Below are 21,433 nucleotides of genomic sequence, written 5' to 3'. Positions count from 1 at the left end.
CATCAAATTAACATAAGTCAGAATGAATTAAATCTAAAGGCTCAGATTCCCCAAGTACAGATTTATACGAAGTCTTAGTTATTTTAGTCTAACTACAGTATTTGCATTTATCAAATTCATTCATGGATATGTTAGGAATCATTTCTAACCTACTCAGGTTACTAATTATCCGTTTATTTACATGACAAAGTCTAGCATGCCAAATATTAAATGAACACAACATATAAACAGAAGATTTCATTTTATTCATTTTAAGGTTAAGTTTAAACATGTCATCAGTTGCATAGCCTTTTTTTACGACAACATTATTCTTAGTAAGAGTATATAGATCTACCCCTATAGTCTGAGTAAAGCCGGCCTTGTTGAGGAAATAGCTCAAGACTAGATTCTTCCTTATCTCCGAAGTGTGCAGGACTTTCTTCAGCGTGAGAGTCTTCTCGGAGGTAAACTTCAGCTTCACTTTGTCGGTTCTAACAACTTTCATTGAGTGACGATCCCCCAACAGTATGTTTTATCCTTAGTTTCAGTATAGGTTTTAAAAAGACTAAGACCATGACAAACATAGCACGTAGTGCCAGTATTTATCCACCATTCCTTAGAACCACCGATCACATTTACTTCTATGATCATAGCAACTAACAGTTCTTCTGTCAAGTTCACCTGACCAGTAGGACGACACCTATTCCTACAGTTCCTAGTCATGTGTCCAGGTTTATTACAGTTAAAGCAAAGAACTGTACTATTTCTCCCGAGGGGGTTTGTATTTCTTTTGATTGTTCTGGTTGCTGGATCCACGATTTTGACCTTTCCTCTTAGTTTTCTTTAACTTTTGGTCAGGTTTTATCACGATAGAGGCAGTTCTCCCAGAAACGATGTTCACCTCCTCCCTTTGGTCTTACTTCCAGGCTTCCTCTTCAATCTTCAGGCGAGTGATCAGACTCTTCAAGGAAAACTCCTTGGTCTTGTGCCTTAAGGTGTTCTTAAAATTCTTCCACAAAGGAGGCAATTTGTCAATAATAACGACAACTTGGAATTGCTCGTTTAGGGTCATATCTTCACTTATTATTTTGTGGGCTATCTTCTGTAGTTCATGGGATTGGACCTTTACAAATTTATCATCCGTCATCTAGAACTTTAGGTAATGGCTAACGACTTGCTTTTTCGACCTGGCCTCCTCGGTATCATACTTCTTATATAGAGCGTCCCACACATCTTTTGATGTCTTTACTGTAATGTAATAATCATACAAATCATCAGTCAAACCGTTTAAAATAAAATCTTTACACAAGAAATCCTTTTTTCCCGATCAGCTGCATCTTTTATATGTTATTCAGTCGGATCTTCCTTTAGGAAAGTTGTATTTTTCGTATTACAAACATCAGTAACCTTCTTGACTATAAGGAAAACAACATCTTCTGTCTCTATCGTTTGAAGTTTGCTCCTTCAAATCGGAATGGACGGTTGAGGTCGGAGGTCATAATGTCGTTCTGATTTGAAAAAGCCATCACAACAATGATAGATGGAAAACATCTTTAAATTATTGGAACTTCTACCCTCTAATGAATAGAAGATGACAGCAACGAACGGTCACGAACAATAGTAGTCAGAAAATATAACCTACAAAAAAGAAACCCGTTACAGGATGAGTCGCGGATCTCACTCTCTCTAAGATGTTTCACGACTCTGCCCAAATGTATAAGCAGTTATACAGAATTTTCATGTCGTCCCCAGGATAAAACAATCCAAGAAGAAAAAAAAATTGTATCGATTGGAGTTGTAGGGTAATGGATCAGAAAATTCACACCCTTCAGGACTGATGTGCTCGGAAAACAACACACGTGAAAGAAGAAGAGGAATATAGAGAAGAAGGATTTTGTGAAAATGTGTTGTAAAAAGTTGATGAAAGACTCGCACCTTTTATAGGCCTCGAGGACCAGTTGCGGCGTACAACTAACGAGGAGAGAAGTGAACACAGCCGTGGAACGTGCGCGAGGACCATGCATGAGATGTGGAAGTTCAACGGACCACAAAAGACTGGAACGACTAAAGGACCTTTTCTTTTATTTAACAAAAATTAAAATAATAATTATTTTTGATAAAAAAAAAATAATAATCGCAACATACGCACCTTGCCTCGCCACGCCATGCCTAACTGACCGAATGGATGGTGGCGGTGGTATGGGTATGGGATGTTCACTATACCCACATTAGACTATCTCCTACATATATATATATAGTACTACTAGTGACAGAAGTACAATACTCTTTCTATACACATTATAACTTTGTCTTCATAAATACTAGTAGTTCTCACATTAATGTCATTGCTTTTTGCCCTTTTAAAAAATATGCTCATGCCAATACCTCATGGTTTGAGGTTCGATTCTCCCACCCCACACTTTAATTACAATACCTTTTAATATATATATATATACACACATATACATATGCTCATATGGCACATAATATATGGAGGGAGTGTGAAATTTGTTTTCTATTTTTAAAGCCCTTGGTAACCATTTCGATTTTTGTTTTTGGTTATTTACTCATTTTCTTATCATGGTTTGCATTTTTCTAAGTACAAGAGTTGAATTCTTAACCAAAATCTAAAAACAAAAACAAATTTTTAAAAATTATTTTTTAAATTTTTTAAATTTTGGTTTGACTTTTAAAATATGAATATAAAGTAGATAACGAAATAAGAAACTTAGAAATAAAAGGGATGTTTGTAAATTTAATTTTCAAAAATTAAAAATTAAAAGCCATAGGGTACTAAACCGGTCTGAATTTTTTATACTAGAGATTATCCTATATATAATTCTATAGATGAATATTAAAATTGAGGTTCCATTTACTTTTCTCCAATTGTAATTATGGAATTGATTAATTGTGGGATTCTCCATTATAATTGTGAAGGTGTTAATCTTAATTGATATTTGCAATGGTAATGGAATGTGGCCCCCACAAATTTAGGTTAACTAATCTCAGATTATTGTAATTTTTTATCGGACTTCCTATAAATTTAAAGTAATAGTTAGAAACTTTACATAGAAATTTTTTTTTTTTTTTTCAAAATTTCTGTCGCACTCACCTAGTATGAGTAGATCTCTAGTAAAAAATAAGCTTAATTTAGTTATATTGACATTCATTTCGATCTAAGAGATTCGAGGTTAAATCTCCTCCTTACATGTAAAAGAAAAAAAAAAGCTTATCATCTTTAAATAAAATTAATGACTATATATTATTGAAAATTTTTTACAAATAAAAAAATATCAAACTATTTACAAAAATGACTAGAAAAAATATTGACAGACACTAATAGACTTCTATTAGCATCTATTAATGGTAGACTTCTATCAATTTCTATTATTAGTAGACACTGATAGACTTCTATTCGTCTCTATCAAAGAAGATTAAAATTTTACTATTATATGTAAATACTTTCCCTTATTTTTTATTTTTGAAAATTTTCCTATATTCTTCCTATTAATTCCTATGAGAATCCTATTTAATGAGAATATTCTTAAATATTCAAATAAAAACAAAAGAGTCTTTTCATATAAATCATCTAATATCTATACATAGATATGTGTATAAAATTGTTTGAACATACGGTTTTCACACATCATACAATCCATACGATATCTCATTAAAAAGTTTTGATTCATGTCTTATTTTACAAATTTTTAAATGGGTTATATTTTGATGTCAAAACTTTTAAAATGTTTATTTTGATTTTTAAATTCTTAAATTTGTTTTTGTTTTTCCTCCTAAGCTTTTGAAATATTTGTTTTAGTTTTTAAACATTTAAACAATTTTGATTATTACTACGTTACTTTTCTATTTCAAATATGATTGGTCTAATATTTGTTTCTAACTCATTTAGCTTAAAACCATATTCTTATTTACATATTAGTACACATAATCGAAACTATATCATTAATTTTTTTATTTTTTAAATCTTGAGGACTAAAATACACATTTTAAAAATTTTGAGAACAAAATCATTTAGAAAGTTGAAGGAACTAAAACAGAAAAATAAATATATAAATAAAGTTGGAAAGCTAAAATAGAATTTAAATCATCTAAATTTTAAAATTTATATATAGTACTATATAGAAATGGGACAAAGACAAAAACAGGGACAAAGAAATTTCGCTCACGAAGATTTTTCTCCCGCTCATGGCCAAAAAATGTTTACAGTACTACTGTAGTATGGGGAAGTTTCTAATTTTACCGTAATTTAATTTATTGTTTATCACATCAACGTTTTTCTTAAAAATAGTTTGAAAAAAAAAATATATAATACTCTGTAGTTAGAATTTTTTTCATTCATGGTATCCAATTCTGTTGTTCCTCTACCTAATCAAGGGGCTCTATTGTTGCTTAAGAAATTTATTCTGCATGAAATAAAATATATTCAAACTTGTGTTTTTACCCAAAATGAATTATTAAAAATGGCATATATGTTTTAGTTTTTAAAAGTTACTTATAAGATTTTCATCCATTTTTTTTCTTAAACTTTCAATTTCATTGTACTAACCTTAAATTTAAATATTTGTTATAATTTTTTCACTAAATTCACCCACCAATTTAAAATTCTTTTAAAACACAACAAATTCAACTAATTTTGTCCAAAATTGAGTTAAATTGACGACTTTACTGCAAACGATAAAATAAATCTTTCCATTCATAATTTTCAACAAAAATTTGGTCTTAGTATATTTTTGTTTGGAACTTCATTAGTTTTGTATAAAACAAAAATTTATATCCATGAGATACATATAAATAAATGTCAAATTTATCAAATGGTGGAGATTACAACACTTATTAAACTTAAAGTATATTTTGATGAAATTGAAAGTAAATTCCATAATTAACTATACTTTTAAAATCAAACATAAAGAAGAATAGGAATATTATAAATACATAAAGGTAGAGATTTTAGTTTAGAAGTGTGGAAGAAAGTGAAGTTTGTTGTAAGTGAAGGAAGCATAGCAAAGCAACTGGGCAAAGGAAATTAATGGGAAGTGGGAAGAACCATAATTCACATTTCATGGTAGTGAGTTGATGTGATGTCCACTTTCAAGATTCCTTTTGCCTTTATTGTAAAGGTCAAGGACGATCACATCGGAGTCTAAGATATAGGGCAATAAGTAATATTTACCTTTATACCTAGGTGTATATACTCACCTATACATTTTATGGTGTGTTTGGTGCGTGATAAAAGTAGAGAGTTTAGTTGAGTTGAATTGGTAATTATTATTCGAAAAGTTAAATTATCTGGGGGAGTTAAATTATCTGTGTTTGTTTACAGAGTTGAATTGAATTGGTAATTATCTGTGTTTGTTGTGCAGAGTTGAGTTGGGAGATTTGATGTAGTTTTTTGTGAACGAGATTAGTTCTATTTTTTTCTGTTTGTTTTTTATTTCATTCTTTTATTTTTTTTAGTTTTATATTTTGCAATATTGATTAATTTTCAAATATACACGTATTTTCTCAAATCATTTATGACATAAACTGGACAATCTCAATTTTTTTTTCTCAATTTGTAGAACATAATAGATTATTTTTCATATATTCTTTTCAAAAACTGTAATAATTCTAATTCTCTTCAATCGGTAAAACATACCAACAAAATATATTTCATATTGCTGCTCAATTAATTAGTATATTGTGTATTGTATGTATATATATTGAAGGTAATTATCTCAATTACTAATTGGTATATTGTATGTATATATATTGAATCTTGCTAACTTAACATTATTATTTCACATATCATACAGTTTATTTTTATATAATATGGATAGTATATTTGGAATTGAAATTGTACATAGGATAATTACCTTTCATTTGATTATGATGATGAGAATGTGATGTAGTACAGTAACATTTTTCATAAGATCACAAAAATAATATGAACCGATCGAACATGTGGCCGTTTCCAAAAAAAATTCACAAAATATATGTTCTTTTCGATACTTATAATATCCGTGTCATAATACAAATACAAAAATTACATGTCATGATGTATGCAAAAATTATCATTCTTTTGACGATAAAAGAAAAAAAAAAACAGATTTGGGGAGAATCCAAATGGCAAAGATGAGGGAAGAGAGAAAGAAATGAAAATATCACTGGTTTTTAGGGTTAATTTTGAATGGGTAAAAAATGTGGTTTTAATAACCCACAGTTTTTCTTTATAGGCTTAACAAACATGGGTAATAAATACTCACCCAACCCAACAACTTATACCCATTTATCAAACACTCCCTTAATGTTAAGTTTTAACACTATTCGTATGAGGTTTCAAAAAACAAATTGTTTCGTGGAGTGAAACTTGTGTTAATGTTGATGCGATATGGGTCGATCTCTAATACTTGATTCTCTGATTCTCTCCCAGTTGAATCCGTACGCTTGACTGAAGAAGTTGTGCACGTGATTTTCTTGAAGTTGAAGTTTTGAAAGAGTTCTTGTATCTTCAATAGACTTGTGACTTCAAGAAATGTGCAACTTCGGGAGTCTAGGGGGTATTCTAATTGTTGGGAGAATTCTTTCTAGACTCTCTGGAATTTAGAGTTGTTGATCCCATAAATGAAGAGAGCTCCTCTATTTATAGAATTCGCTAGTGGGTTTTGTGGGCTTGGATTTGGTTGCTAACACTTGAGCCCAATAAGTTGGACTTGGACCTACTTTGGCCTTTGGGCAAAATTAAACTCATTTTTGGGCTCAGGATTTTAGCCTCAATTATAATATCAAATTGGGCCAAATTAATTTGGTTCAATCCAACGTTTGTGATGAAAACACGTGGCATCATCGGACTTTGTCAACATATGTCTTCAACTTCAATTTGAGGACACATGTCAACTTCTAATTGGTCCCAAGTTCAATTATTTGGAGTTTCGTCATTAAATTAGTGAATAACATGATAATTTGGGATTGGTCCAAAATTTTTCTTTCAACAAATGCTCCATTTTCGAGATTTATGCACATATGTGGGTGGATGAATCTCGAAAAATATGAAGTTGGAGTCAAAATACAAGTTATTTGCTCTTGATCTAAACTCCATTTGATGTACCAACCAAATTATGAATTTTGTACTAGAATTTAGGATAAAATTTGCAATATGGCTAAATTTTAATTTGAGATTTTACCTCCAATTTGATTTAGACTGAGGGCAAAAGCTAAACTTGATTTAAATTTGGGATGAATATAGCCAAATTTAATTTGAAAGGAATTTTAGATCTTGCCTGTAATTTGATTTAGAAATAGAGATAAGAACATAAATTTGGATGAATTTGAGATAAAATTTGGAAGATGCCCAAATTTGAATTTTATATCAATTTGAGACTTTATCCTTCATTTAATTTTACTTGAGGATAACAATGTGTAATTTGAATTTTGGATAAATTTTGGAATATAGCCTAATTTTAATTTGAGATGAATTTGAGATAATATCCCTAATTTAATTTGGCTTTGGCCATAGGAAGCTAAATTTGGATGATTTGAATTCGGGGATGAAATTTGAAATATGTCCAAATCTTGCTTGAAAATAAATTTGAGAACAAAATATAAATAAATAAACCTTGACAGTGGTAGAATCCTTAATTTGATTTTTTTTTTTTAAAAAAAATTAATCTGAAATTATGATAAAATTAAATCAGTAAGTCTAATAAAATCTAATAATTGAGACCAAATCTTTATCTCATTTGATTTCCTAATTCGTCATGGAACCTGGTGAATCCTCTATAAATAAGACCTCAAACCCTGCATTCCCAACTTAAGCATCTTTGCACAAAGGTAAAGAAAGAAAAACTCTTTTGTTTTTTCTTTTTTTCAATTTTTTCTTTTCTTTCTTCAATCTTTTTTTTTTCTTAATTTCTATTTTTCATCATTTAGAATTTATTTTTTTTTACTAACTTACCCCCATTTTTTTTACAGGCTACTCGTAACTTGCATTCGAAGGAGTAACTTTTTTTTTAATCATGCCAACTCCTTTTTTCTTTTTGCAAAGAGTGATTTTTTTTTTTATGCAGCAATGCCCTGAATGTGACTGCCGCCTTGACACACATAGGGATGACCTCGAAAAGGTCTAAACAACCCTATTATATTGCCACTTCTTTATCAACATAGGGATGATCCCAGAAAGGTCTAACAACATTATTTGATCAACATAGGGATGACCCAGGAAAGGTCAAAACAACCATATTACATCACTTCTTGATCAACATAGGGATGACCCCGGAAAGGTTTAAATAACCCTATAACATCACTTTTCGATCAACAGAGGGATGACCTCGGAAAGGTCTAAACAACATTATTACATCGTCATTTCTTAATCAACATAGGGATGACCCCGGAAAAGTCTAACAATCTTATTTGATCAACATAGGGATAACCCTGGAAAGGTCTAAGCAACTTTATTACATCATCACTTGTTGATCAACATAGGGATGACCTCGAAAAGTTCTAACAACCCTATTTGATCAATATAGGGATGACCCCAGAAAGGTTTAAACAACCCTATTACATCGTCACTTTTTGATCAACATACGGATGACCCTATAAAGGTCTAACAACCCTATTTGATCAATATAAGGATGATCTCGAAAAGGTTTAAACAACCCTATTACATGACTTCTTGATCCACTATTATATCATGGTTTGGTTCACATAGGGATGATCCCATAAATGTCTAAAAAATCTTATTATGCCACTTCTTGATTTGACTTTGAAGATGAGGCAGATACGCCATTAAGTTTTAAAGATGAGGTGGATAAGGCATCAAGCTTTGAAGGGGAGTTGGGTAGATTAAACTTAATCTCGCATATGAGGTAGAGTCAGGCATACCATACTTAATCTCGTATATGAGGCGAAGAGGCAGACCAGACTTAATACCACATATGAGGCACAACCAGGCAGACCGGATTTGATCTCGTAGATGAGGCAAAACATTACAAACCAGACTTAATCTCGTATATGAGGTAGAACCTAGCAGATCAGACTTGATCTCGCATATGAGGAGGATCTAGTCAGTCTAGACTTGATCTTGCAGATGAAGTAGAGCCATGTAGACTTGACTTAATCTTACATATAAGGTGGAACCAAGCAGACCGAATGTGATCTCGCATATGAGGCAGAACCAGGCAGATCAGACTTGATGAAGTAAAGTCACACCAAACATGTCTTTCTATCAGTTTGCATCAGACGTGATTTTCCACCTTCCACATCGATCTTGACTTTTTGCCTTCCACGTTAAGCTTGACTTCGTGACTTAAGCATATAGATGGCATCACAAAGCCTCAAAACTTAATTATGAAGATGGAACATGGACGAATCCTCCAAACTTCAGCTTGACGAAACATCAGATAGTCCTTCTCACTTGAACTTGAAGAAGCATAGAGGAATCCTTAACACTTGCTTATTAAGAAAGCTTCAGCGAAATCTCCGAGCTTGCATTTGAACAAGCCTAGATGAAACCTTCAAATTTGAATTTTAGGAAGCATCAATGAAACCTCTAAACTTGATTTTGAAGAACTTCTAAACTTGAAGATGAAGTGTTGATCTTTAGTTAAGCAATTCCCTTATAAGCATCTAACTTGTAGTGTCTTGCTCCTAATGCTGCACTTCTTTGATTTTTTGGGTTGCCCTCAATAAGGATGGACATCTTCTATTTGTTGAATTACGTCTATTAGGGTCGCCCTCAATTCTCAGTGACATTCTTTAATACAGATGAACATCATCAATTTTCTAGCATCACACTTTAGGTGGTGACTTATATAGGGGCACGATGAATGGTTCGATAAGCCCACAATGTTTTACCAATATTCTCTTGCCAATCTTTCTTTGACTTAGAGACAATTTTCTTCAATAGGTTTCACAACATTTTGTTGAATGCCTCTGCCAACCCATTGACAGCAACGTTGTACATGGATGACTTGAACTGCTTGAACTTGAGCTTCTCACACAACCTGTCCATCAAGCCACTAGAGAACTGCTTTCCATTATATGTCACAATTCGATAAGGGATACCGTATCGGTAGATGATGTGAGTGTGGATAAATTCCACCGTGTTTTCTTTCTTCGCTTCTCTTAAGGTGATGGCCTCAGCCCACCTTGAAAAGTAATTAGTGGTTGCAATGATGTAAGAATGTCCTACTGATGGCTTAGGTGTTATAGGCCTAATAAAAACAAGTCCCCACGCTTTAAAAGACCACGAAGCTATAGTCGGATGTAGAGGTTTGGGCGATTGATGCATGAAGTTTGCATGGTATTGACAGGCCTCACACTTCTTTGCATACACCATCAAATCTTTGATCATTCTTGGCCAGTAGTAACCCATCCTTTTTAGTTGGAATTGTAGCTTTGGTTCATATTGATGTGCGTCGTAGACGCTTGAATGCGCTTCTTCTAAAGCCTTTGTTGATTCCTTTTTTCCAAGGCATCAAAGAAAGAGTCCTTCAAGGGAGCGACGGTATAAAATCCCTTTGTAATAAATGAAATGAGCAGCTCTTCTTCGGATCTCAATTTTATGGTGGGGGTCATCCGGAAGCCTTCCATGCTCAAGGTAATTTATAATGAATTGTTGCCAATCTTCATTATCAATTAAGCAAACTATTATCACATTTATTTCTTCACATTCAGTCTTGACCGGAGGTATAACCCACCTTCAAAAAAGTGATATACTTGGGGATACATCATCTAGAACTGTCAGGGCAGTATCTAAGTTTGCCAAGGCTTCCACCTTCTTATTTTCTGACCTCGGGACATGCTCCAATGTCATGCTGTCAAATTTCTCCATCAACTATCTGGCATAAATGAAGAAAGGCTTCAAGTCATCATGTTTCACACCATACTAGAGTGAGAGCTGATTGATTATCAACTTTGAGTCATAAAAAATCTCTATGCATGATACCCATCTCCAAAGCCATTTGGAGGCCGATTATCAAGGTCTGGTATTCAGCGACATTGTTCAAGCATAATTCAGTAAGTGTACAACTATAGGGCATCAAGTGTTTCTCCGGTGAAATGAGGTTTATGCCTATCCCCGCACCACTCCTTCGTGTTGCACCATCGAAAAACATGATCCAAGGTTCCGTGATTTCTGTGAAGAGAACTTCATCATCAGGCAAGTTTTCTCGCAACTTCCAATCTGATGGAATTAGGTGATCTGCTAAGAAGTCAGGCAATGCTTGTCCTTTGATCACCTTTCGTGGCACATAGACAATGTCGTATTACTAAAGCATGATTGCCCATTTGGCCAAATGTACAGAGATGATTGGCCTAGATAGGACGTACTTGATGGGGTCAACTTTCACAATTAGATGAACAGTGAAGGCCTGCATATAGTGTCTTAGCTTATCAATAGCGAAAAAGAGTGCAAGACAACGTTTTCTCAATAAGAGAGTAATTGATTTCAACTCCAGTCAAAGTTCTGCTTAGATAGTAGAGAACACGCTCTTTTCCCTTTTCCTCTTCTTGCACCAACATTGCTCCCAATGATCTTTCTTGTATGGCAATGTACAATATCAATGACTTGCCTACTACGGAAGCGCCTAAGATAGGAGGGCTAAGTAAGTACTTCTTTATGCTATCAAAAGCATTCTAACAGCCCTCATCAACCAGCCAAATTGGAAATAAACCTTTGGATGTAAGCTAGATGTCCCTGAAGACTTCGTAACTCATGTAAATTCTTTAGCCTCGACATCTTCTGAATGGCATCGATCTTGGATTGATCTATCTCGATCCCCCGATGCCTTACAATGAAACCAAGAAACTTCCATGAGGTTACACTGAACGTGTACTTGAGAGAGTTCATCCTCAACTTGTATTTTCACAGGAGATCGAACACAACTTTCAAATCCTTCAAATGATCTTGTTGTTTTTTGAACTTGACCACGAGATCAGCAACATAACATTCTACATGTTTGTGCAACATGTAGTCAAACACCTTATACATGGCGCATTGATAAGTAGCGTTAGCATTCTTCAACACGAAGGGAATTAACTTGTAATAATATATTCCTTTTGGAGTTCGAAAGACCGTCATTTCCTCATTAGCGGGAGCCATTCATATTTGGTTGTACCCAGACGATCCATCCATAAAAGATAGGGCCTCGTGCCCTGCTGCTACATCAACCATGATCTCTGTGATGGGCAATGAAAAATCGTCTTTTGGGCATGCATTTTTTAGATCACAAAAGTCTACACAAACACGAAGTTGCCCGTTCTTATTTCTAACAGGGACAATGTTGGCTACCCATGTTGGGTATTTGACTTCACAAATAAACCCTACTTCAATCAACTTATTAACTTCAGCTTCAATCTAGAGAATAAGTTCTGGTCGAAAGCATCGTTGAGCTTACTTAACTGGCCGACACCTCTGTTTGATTGCGAGATAGTGAATTGCTACCTTTGGATCAAGCCCTGACATTTCTTTGTACTACCAAGCGAAAACGTCCTTGTATTCTGTGAGAACACTCATATATTTGCCTTATTTCTCTCCAAAGAGAGCTGCACTGATGAAAGTCAGGCCTAGCTCCTTTACTGTTCCAAGATTCATCTCTTTAAAATCGTCCACCGTGGATTGACCACCATCCTCCAAACCTAGTGAAACATTTTCCACCTCCTCTTCGATCATTTCATCTTTAGACTCTTCGATGATGGTAATGTGGTGACATGAAGTTTCACCTTCCTTATGCTCTAAGCTTCCATTTTGAGGGTTAGTGAAGACAACATCGTGCCTCTTCATCTTTAAAAAGATTTTTCTCTTCATTCGTGAAGGAGCGGTACTACAAAGTTCCCTATCACTTCTTGCTTTACAAGATGATTTCTCACCTAATAGACTTTCAGTATCCTTATGGTTAAAGCACCGCCAGGTAGAGATGTTCAATTTTCCCATAGGGACGGGGCCTTGCCTCGAACAGAGTGGGGATTCCCTGATTAGACAAGGAATGTGGGAGGGAGTGGGGAAAAAATTCCCCGTGAGCTAAACGGGACGGGGAATTCATTCCCCGTCCCCGCCCCGACCTTCGCCCCGTCCCGTTCCTCGTCCTCGTCCGATTAACTTTATATATTTATTTAGTATAACTATTTAATGTTTGTTATTATATTATTATATAAATATTACATTTAAAATTTCAAATTGATTATTTATTAGGAAAGATAATGAATATGTTTAAATTTAGATTATACATGTGAATAATTTAATTTATATTTATTCTTTCTACTAAAAAAATTAATTAGCTTTTTAGGCCAAAATTTGAGTAATTTATCTTTAAATTCAATTGTCATATAAAAATAACATAATAAAAAATTTAGTGATAAAGTTAATTATTTAATACTCACATTAGTAATTTAAATTAATTGGCTTTTTACAAAGAAAAAAAAGAAGGTAACAGGGAAAAATTCCCTGTGGGAAACTCGATCCTTGCGATTTCCCTCGGGAATCCTCACCCCGATCCCCGTGGGAAATTTTACCGGGATGGGGAATGAATGAGGAGCGGGGATGGGAATGGCATCCCCGGCCCCGCCCCGCCCCATGGACATCTCTACCGCCAGGTTGACGCGTGATCGACTTTTTCTTTCTTATGGCTATATTGGGGATGACACTGCAAGTTTCTCCTTTAACCTTTATCTCACTAGAAACACGCTTGCTGAAGTGATCCTCAACACTCTCATGCTTAAGGTGACAAAAAATGGACACACGAGATTTTCCTTCGCTTTTCTTTGAAACTCCACCTAATCTTTCAAAGGTTGCATCACTACCAGAGATTGAAAGATGATTTCCTCTTCTCGTTCGTAAGGCAAAGTCAACCTTTGAAAGGCTTAGTGTCAAGTAGATCCAAGGGTCGTGCGTAGAATTTCTCTTTCTACTTCCGCCATGCTTAATCTCTCAAAGACCAAAGCACGCGCGACAAGCGGTCTGATACAGTCGAAGGCTAAGGTTCTTTTATCCTTGCCCTCATTTTCTCCTACATCATCGACTTCTTCTGTAGTTATATGATTGCTATCGACCACCTTTTCCTTCGGCCTTCTAGTTATGCGAACTGGCTCTAACGACTTATATCCAAGTCCCTTTTCGATGCAGGTACAGCATACCCTTCCCGCAAAAGCTTATTCTGGGTCGAAGAAAGCTCGGGTTACTCATAAATCCTCAAACTCTTAAATTCAGTGTGAGTTGTGAAGTCATACCCTACTTTTTCCAGCAATTTGTAAGCTTTAGGATGGAAGCCGTCTTTCATTTGTGTTTTGGGCAGATTTACCTTTGTCAAGTCTGCCTTAGGTTTATGGATTTCCTGCTTCGTTATCGGCGTATATGATGTAACGAAACTTTCTTTTAAGATCTTAAAATCGGTGTGTTTGTAACTCTGGTGGATGCCTCACCCCCTTTCAAGCTAGAGGCTCATGCCTTATCGCTTGTTTCCTTCCCTGCATCTGCTTGTGATTTCGATTTGGATGCTCCTCCATCCTTTATTAATGAAGTCTCCACAGGCATTAACTCATCAACACCCTCACTCTTCAAATAAAACTTTGGATCTGCAAAGTGAGACTCAACTTCTAAAAAATGGATTAAAGTATGCTTCAACTTTCTTAATCCCGTCTTAATAGAACTTGAAACATTGATGTTGTGTTGACGTTATCACCCCATTTCCATGAATCTAAGGACGTCTCAACAACAACTTATAGGTGGTCTTCAAGTCTATGACATGAAACAATGTGTTGGCCTTCAGGTCACCGATAAAAAGGTCTAAGCATATCATACCTATTGCCTTTTGACTGCCTTGATTAAAATGTTGAATTACCAACTTGCTGTTCGACAATTCTTTCATGAGGATGCCCAATTGCTTCATAGTCCTCTTAGGCATTATATTGATGGCTGATCCATTGTTGATGAGAATTCGTCCAACTCTCTATTCTCGAATGTATCCTGAGACATACAGAGACCTATTATACAGTTTTGATCCCAACAGTAGATCCTCATCTGAGAAATTTATGGACGTACAATAAGAGGCATACACACACGTCGTAAAGTTTGACACACTAGATGTGTTTGATACGATGTGTTGGACACTAACAACGCGTCGATGAGAGTCATCTTAGTTGCTTGAGGGAGTGACAACAGGTCATCTATGTTGGACGATAGTAAGTCTTTTGATTCTTCCATCACTTTCAATAAACTTAGAGAAGTATCCTCTTCTTCTGACGTGCTGACGGCGTGACATGCAACAACCTCTAGTGCTTTCCTCGAATAGTGGTCGTAGAAGTTCTCTGACAGGAAATCTGCTAACGTCACCTGTCGCCTAGGTTGAGGGAAGTCCTCATTTTCCTCCTCAACAAGCTTGGGCTTCAAGGCCTTCTTTTTTCCTTTCCTTTTTCGAGTCTCGTTCCCTCTTCTGTAACTCTGATAGGAGCGCGAATCTTTTTGGGTAGAACTTGAGTTTCTCTTCTTTCGACGTGTTATGAGAGTCCATCACTCATCATCGTCATCATCAACATGTTCTTCTTTATTTTGAAAGTCTCTCATTCGGACCACTTGTTGAAACTGAACGACTACATGTTCAAATGTCCCAAACTGGACTAAACTCTCTTTTTCATCATAACACACATCCGATGTTGGAGCACTCAAAGTTACTGCCACTGCAACATGATTTTTTTTAGCAACCTCGTCCAAATCCAACTCAAATTTTCTATTACGAGCCAACCTTAGAATCAGCTCCTTCAACAAAAAACATTTTTCAATCGAGTGGTTAACGACCTGTGATACTTGCAATAGTTAGGATCATCCATTTTTCCAGCTTGCTCCTGCCGTTTGTATTCCAGTAGTTGAATAAGCTACTTTTCTAGAAGTTACTCAAGCATATCTACAATAATGAGTCAAGAAATGGATAAAATTTTTCCTGCCTCTCCTTCAAACTAGGCAACATCTTTCGCCTCCATTGTATTTCTTCTCAATTTTCTTCTCTTTTTCTTTCGAAGAAAATTTCAGCGGGGTCGTATTAACGACCATTGATTCCTTCGTGATGCTTTTTACAATCTTCTCAGCATCCTTTATCTCTTTCTTGTACTTCTTCATTTTAGGGATCAGGAAATACTTCGTCCCCCTATTGGTGATGCTCAACTCCATATCGTGGATACAAGTTGCCAATTCCTTAAATGTACGGGGTTTTATTCCTTGCAAAATATAAAGAAGTCTCCAGTGCATATCTTGGGTGCACATTTCTATAGCAGACAGTTCGGTGAGTCGGTCTTTGCAGTCCAAGCTTAGAGCTCTCAATCGTTTGTAATCGATCACTGGTTCTCCTTTCCATTGTTTGGCATTTGTCAACTCTATCATACTGACAGTGTGTCTGGTGCTGTAGAAGTGATTCAGGAACTCTCTTTCCAGCTATTCCCAATTGTCGATCACCTCAGGCTATAAATCAGTGTACCAGTAAAAAAACATTTCCTTTCAGGGTTCTGACAAACTATTTGACCAGCATATCTCCTCTGATTCTCGTATTTTAGCATGTTTCAACAAAATGGGCAATGTGTTGTTTCGGGTTACCTTTTCCATCAAATTTTTGGAACTTTAGGGGTTAGTACCTAGCAAGCATCCTCAAGTTGTCAATTCTCTGAGTCGTACGACCTGGAATACATAAAGAAAGTCTGAGATGGGCCTCCATACTGAGCCCTTATGAAGGTCATGATCATATCTTGCAATTGTTGAACCAATAGAGAGGCAACGAAGTTTGATTGCTACAATTGAGCTTCTTTACGCTCTTCCCTTTATTGTTTGCCTTGATAGTAGGGGTTTGACTTGACTCAGTGGTTTCACGAGCCTACACCTGCTCTCTTAAGGCAGCGACCTCATGATCTTGCTCCTTAACAGCTTTCATAAAAAAATTTATCTTTCTTTCCATTTCAGCCATGGCTGCCTTGACTGTCATGTCTGCCATCATGACAGACATCACATCCAGGTATGATTCCCTCTTCGACTTATTAGAGGCAAAAGTAGAGTTGTCAAACAAGGGATTTTTCTTGATGACAACCCTGCCTTTAGAAGACTCTGTCATTTACTTCAGAATGTTATACGCGATGATGGAACTCTGCTCTTGTCCCTGTAAAACCTCCTTTGAGCTATTGCGGGTGATAGGTCCCATGTAGGAGTCACTTGCAGAAGTTACTTTGGATGCAACTTTCTTTGGTGCCATTGATTTGTTTGGATGTTGAAAGGGAGATGAGAGGTAGAGATGTCCCACTAGGCGTGTCAATTTGTCCACACGAGGTTTCTGGAGAAACTTGTTTCGTGGAGTGGAACTTATGTTGATGTTGATGTTAATGCCGATGGATTAAACAAGCATAAAATGGAAGCAAATAGAATTATTAAGTACTCTAATTATACTTAATTTGAGCTACAAAAACATGCTTAAAACAGTTTCAAGGGAAAAAGGGTTTCATATGATGTATACCTTTGAAAAATCTCTCTTGATCCTTGTTGTACTCCACGAATGTATCCTTCAAACCACTAGTAGATCACCAAGAGAGTATTCTCTACTATTCTTAGCCTTGGGTTGAGCGGTGGAAACTCTCAATTGAGAGAGAATTGAAGGGGAAGGAGAGAGATTGAGATAATTTCACAAATTCCCAGTTTTTTCAGAAAAAACAGCATGCAAAACTTACATCCAATATGAAATTGAAGTCTTTTATCAAGCTAAAACATGCAAGAAATCTTTGAGCTAATTGACACCTCAATTAGCACTAAGTGAGTGGGCAATGTATCAAAATATGGAAAACTTCATTACCAACTTCAAAGTTGGGTTTTTCCATTTAAAATAAAAAATCAATTTTTAATTTATATAATTTTAAATCTAATTAATTTTACTTTAAAATTAATTTAGATAAAATTAAAATTCAATTATAAAAATTTAATTTTCATAAATTAAAAATGATTTATTAATTAACTAAACATATTTAATTAATTAAAAAAACAATAATTTAACATCAAATATTAAATTAATAAAACACCTAATTCAAACCTGAATCCTATTCATGTACTAAATATTTAAATATTTTAAACTCTCCAATTATTTTTATTTTGATAAATTTAAACGTCAAATTATATCGAATATAATTATCCAAACCCTAAATTGAATTTGAACATTTCAAATTCAAAACCTTAATTTTGAATTTTGAACACTTCAAATTCGCTCAATTTTTTTAATCCTAGGTGTAATGTTTTATGAGCTAGTAGAGGGACCTTATGGACCTATAGATCATGAGCTCCAATGATTTGAGATTAATTGGTTAAACTCTTTAACTCGAGTTAATCAATATTCGTTAACCACCAAGACATACAGACCATGGCTCGATGGTTACACTCTCCTTGCTGTAGATATATTTTTATCCACTTGATTTAACCATAATTAGTAAGACGATCCTTCACAGGTTGTTCATAATAACGGTTGGGTCAAATGTTGTTTTACCCCCGAAATTGCATATTTCTCCTTAAGTCCCACTGATCCTCTAATGAACAATTAGTGTGTGATCCAATAACTAAACCGAGTCCCTCTCGGGCTAATGAGAGGGTGGAGCCCCTTATTTAAGACCTAAAATCAATACTTAGAAGAACAACCTATCTACTATCCCTAAAACGGGTAGGAATGAATTTCATCTTGCATCCTATGTCCTTAGCTATCTACCCAGTTTTACCCCTAAAATGGGAGGTTTATTGAGCCGGCGCTATTGAGCCAACCCTCACCTATACAAATATAAGGATAATCTCGAATAAATTGGAGTTCATAGTTAGCTCAAGATTTAGGTCGAGTTACCTAGGTCATCTATTTGAAACAGTTAGTCTTAAACAGTAAACAATGTTATAAAGTAAGAGTGACTTATTTCTTGGTCCTAGTCTTATACAAAATCTTTGCATAGGACGCTCCCACTCGCATGTCTCTACATGAATGATTTAGGATCACATCTTTTGTACTATTTACAAAGTGGACCACATTTCATAGTGTTATCAGAACAAGGTACCCAACCTTATTTATATACTATAGACCGTTTTAGTTATTTACTTGAACTTGATCCATCTTTATGTCTCCACATAAAATTTAAGTATTCATGTAATAGCCATGGATCTTAGTTTATTGGATTTAGTCTATGCAAGCACAATTATCTATTCAATAACAATTGAATAAATGTCAATAATATCTTTATTGTAAATAGAATATGTTTAACACTAAAACTACGAGTTTTAGGACATACAACCCAATAGATGCGATGTGGTTTGATCTCTTGTACTTGATCCTCTGATTCTCTCTCAGTTGAATGCGTACGCTTGACTTGAAGAACTGGAACATGTGATTTTCTTGAAGTTGAAGTCTTGGAAGAGTTCTGGAAGAGCCCTTGTATCTTCAGGCTCTCTAGGCTCTTTGGAATGTAGAATTGCTGACCTCTACAAATGAAGAGAACTCCTCAATTTATAGAGTTCTTTAGTGGGCTTCGTAGGCTTGGGCTTGGTTGGCTTATGCCCTGGACCTGGACCTACTTTGGCATTCAATCCAACGTTGTGATGAAAACACGCGACATCATCGGACTTTACCAATTTATGTCTTCAACTTCAATTTGGAGACACATGTCAACTTCTAATTGGTCCGAAGTTCAATTATTTGGAGTTTCATCGTTAATTTAGTAAATGATGTGGTAATTTGTGATTGGTCCAAAATTTCTCCTTCAACAAACACCATTTCGAGTTAATATTAAATAACTAAGTTGATTCCCTGTTTGTTATTCTTATTGTTGGTAGTCAATACACATTTTTATTGTTTAGAGATAGGTTTTATCATTTTTCCTTGTTTCATTGCATATGTTTTATTTATTCATTTATTTATTATTAATTTTTTTTAGTACAAATTAGGAGTGAGGATATGAACCAGGGATTTCTTGGTTCTCAATACATACATATACTATATGAGCTAAGCTCTTATTAGCATGTATTTATTTTTATTTGAGTTTAGGGTTCTATTGGCCTACATGTCAAAACATTCTACAAGTCTTCTGTTTAAAGTATATACTCATATATCCATTTTATGTTACCATTAGTTGTTCCTAGCTATAGATGTCACTTTCTCAATGATTATTGTGAACGTTTCTTTTAGCACAATAATCATAGTGAACGTCACAGGTTTGGTTCTAAAATGAATATTAATATAAATATCCACTTTCACTTAATGTTTGTTATTTAAATTAATTTGTATCAATTTTTTTCTTCCCACAATATGAAATTACTCCCCTAAAATTTGAAATTATATTGATTTAAATCCCAAACTTTCACAAATGTATTAATTTATACTAGTTTCTAGGTTTTCTTCGATCGATATTGTGTAAAACTTATGATTTAAGTTAATTGAACTTCTAAATTTGTAGGATCGTATGACAATACTAGATGTGGATGAATAAGGTTGCTTTCAAAAATTAAAATGAATAAGACTTTTAATTGAACTTCTAAAATCTTTCAAAAATTAAATTTTTTTCGGTAAATTTAATACCAAAATAAAGCAATTTAAATTAATGAAATAATTAGGAACACAAATAAATAAAATTGCATAATTTGAAAGAGTAGAGACAAAAAATGACACCCATAATTTTTGTAGTAGTTTGTAGTAGTTTAGAATGTCTACTCTACTCCTCAAGCTCATTCTTGGATATTTTACCAAACGGATTCTCTTACGGGGGAGAACCAAATTGATTTACCATTTTTTACGGGTTCAAGATTCAAACCATAACCGATTTTTTTGAAGGTTTAGGATCCAACCTATTTCAATACTTTTTGACGGGTTTAAGATCAAACTATTACAATTTTTTTTCTTTTTCAGGTTCAGAATTAAACGATTATGCTCAAATCCTTTTACATATTTAGGATTAAACTACTACGCTCAAATCAAAGTTACACCACACCTTATTACAAAATCCCAATTTGAATGTGTGAAATTGAGAAGAAGAAGAAGAAGAACGGAAAGTAGCCGTTGGCCAAGAAGAAGAAGAAGAAAACGGCCAAGAAGAAGAAGAAGAGAAAGAAGAAGAAGAAGAAGAAGAAGAAGAAGAGAGAACGGAAAGTAGCCGTTGGCCTTTCTTTCTTTCTTTTTTCTTTTTTTTTTTTTAATTATTTTTTCATTTGACCGTTGGTCGAACTTTTCAAAATTCCTTTTCTTTAGTTTTCTTTTTAGAAAATCAATTCTTTTGATTTCTTTTTAATTTTAAAAGGAAATATATGGTTGGTGCCACGTGTCACAATTCCCTTTGGACTTTGATTAATTTGATTCTTTCACAACATGCACACATCAATGTTGTCGATTTTTGTTTTCTGATTGGTCCACGTATGTCGCATCATTGTTATATAGAATTTTTCTTTCAAATATTCTTTTAATCACAACTTCTTTATGTTAAAGTC

This window comes from Benincasa hispida, chromosome 1 (assembly GCF_009727055.1).
Source record: "Benincasa hispida cultivar B227 chromosome 1, ASM972705v1, whole genome shotgun sequence".
NCBI classification, from domain to species: domain Eukaryota; kingdom Viridiplantae; phylum Streptophyta; class Magnoliopsida; order Cucurbitales; family Cucurbitaceae; genus Benincasa; species Benincasa hispida.
Note: the sequence above shows the minus strand (reverse complement) of the source record.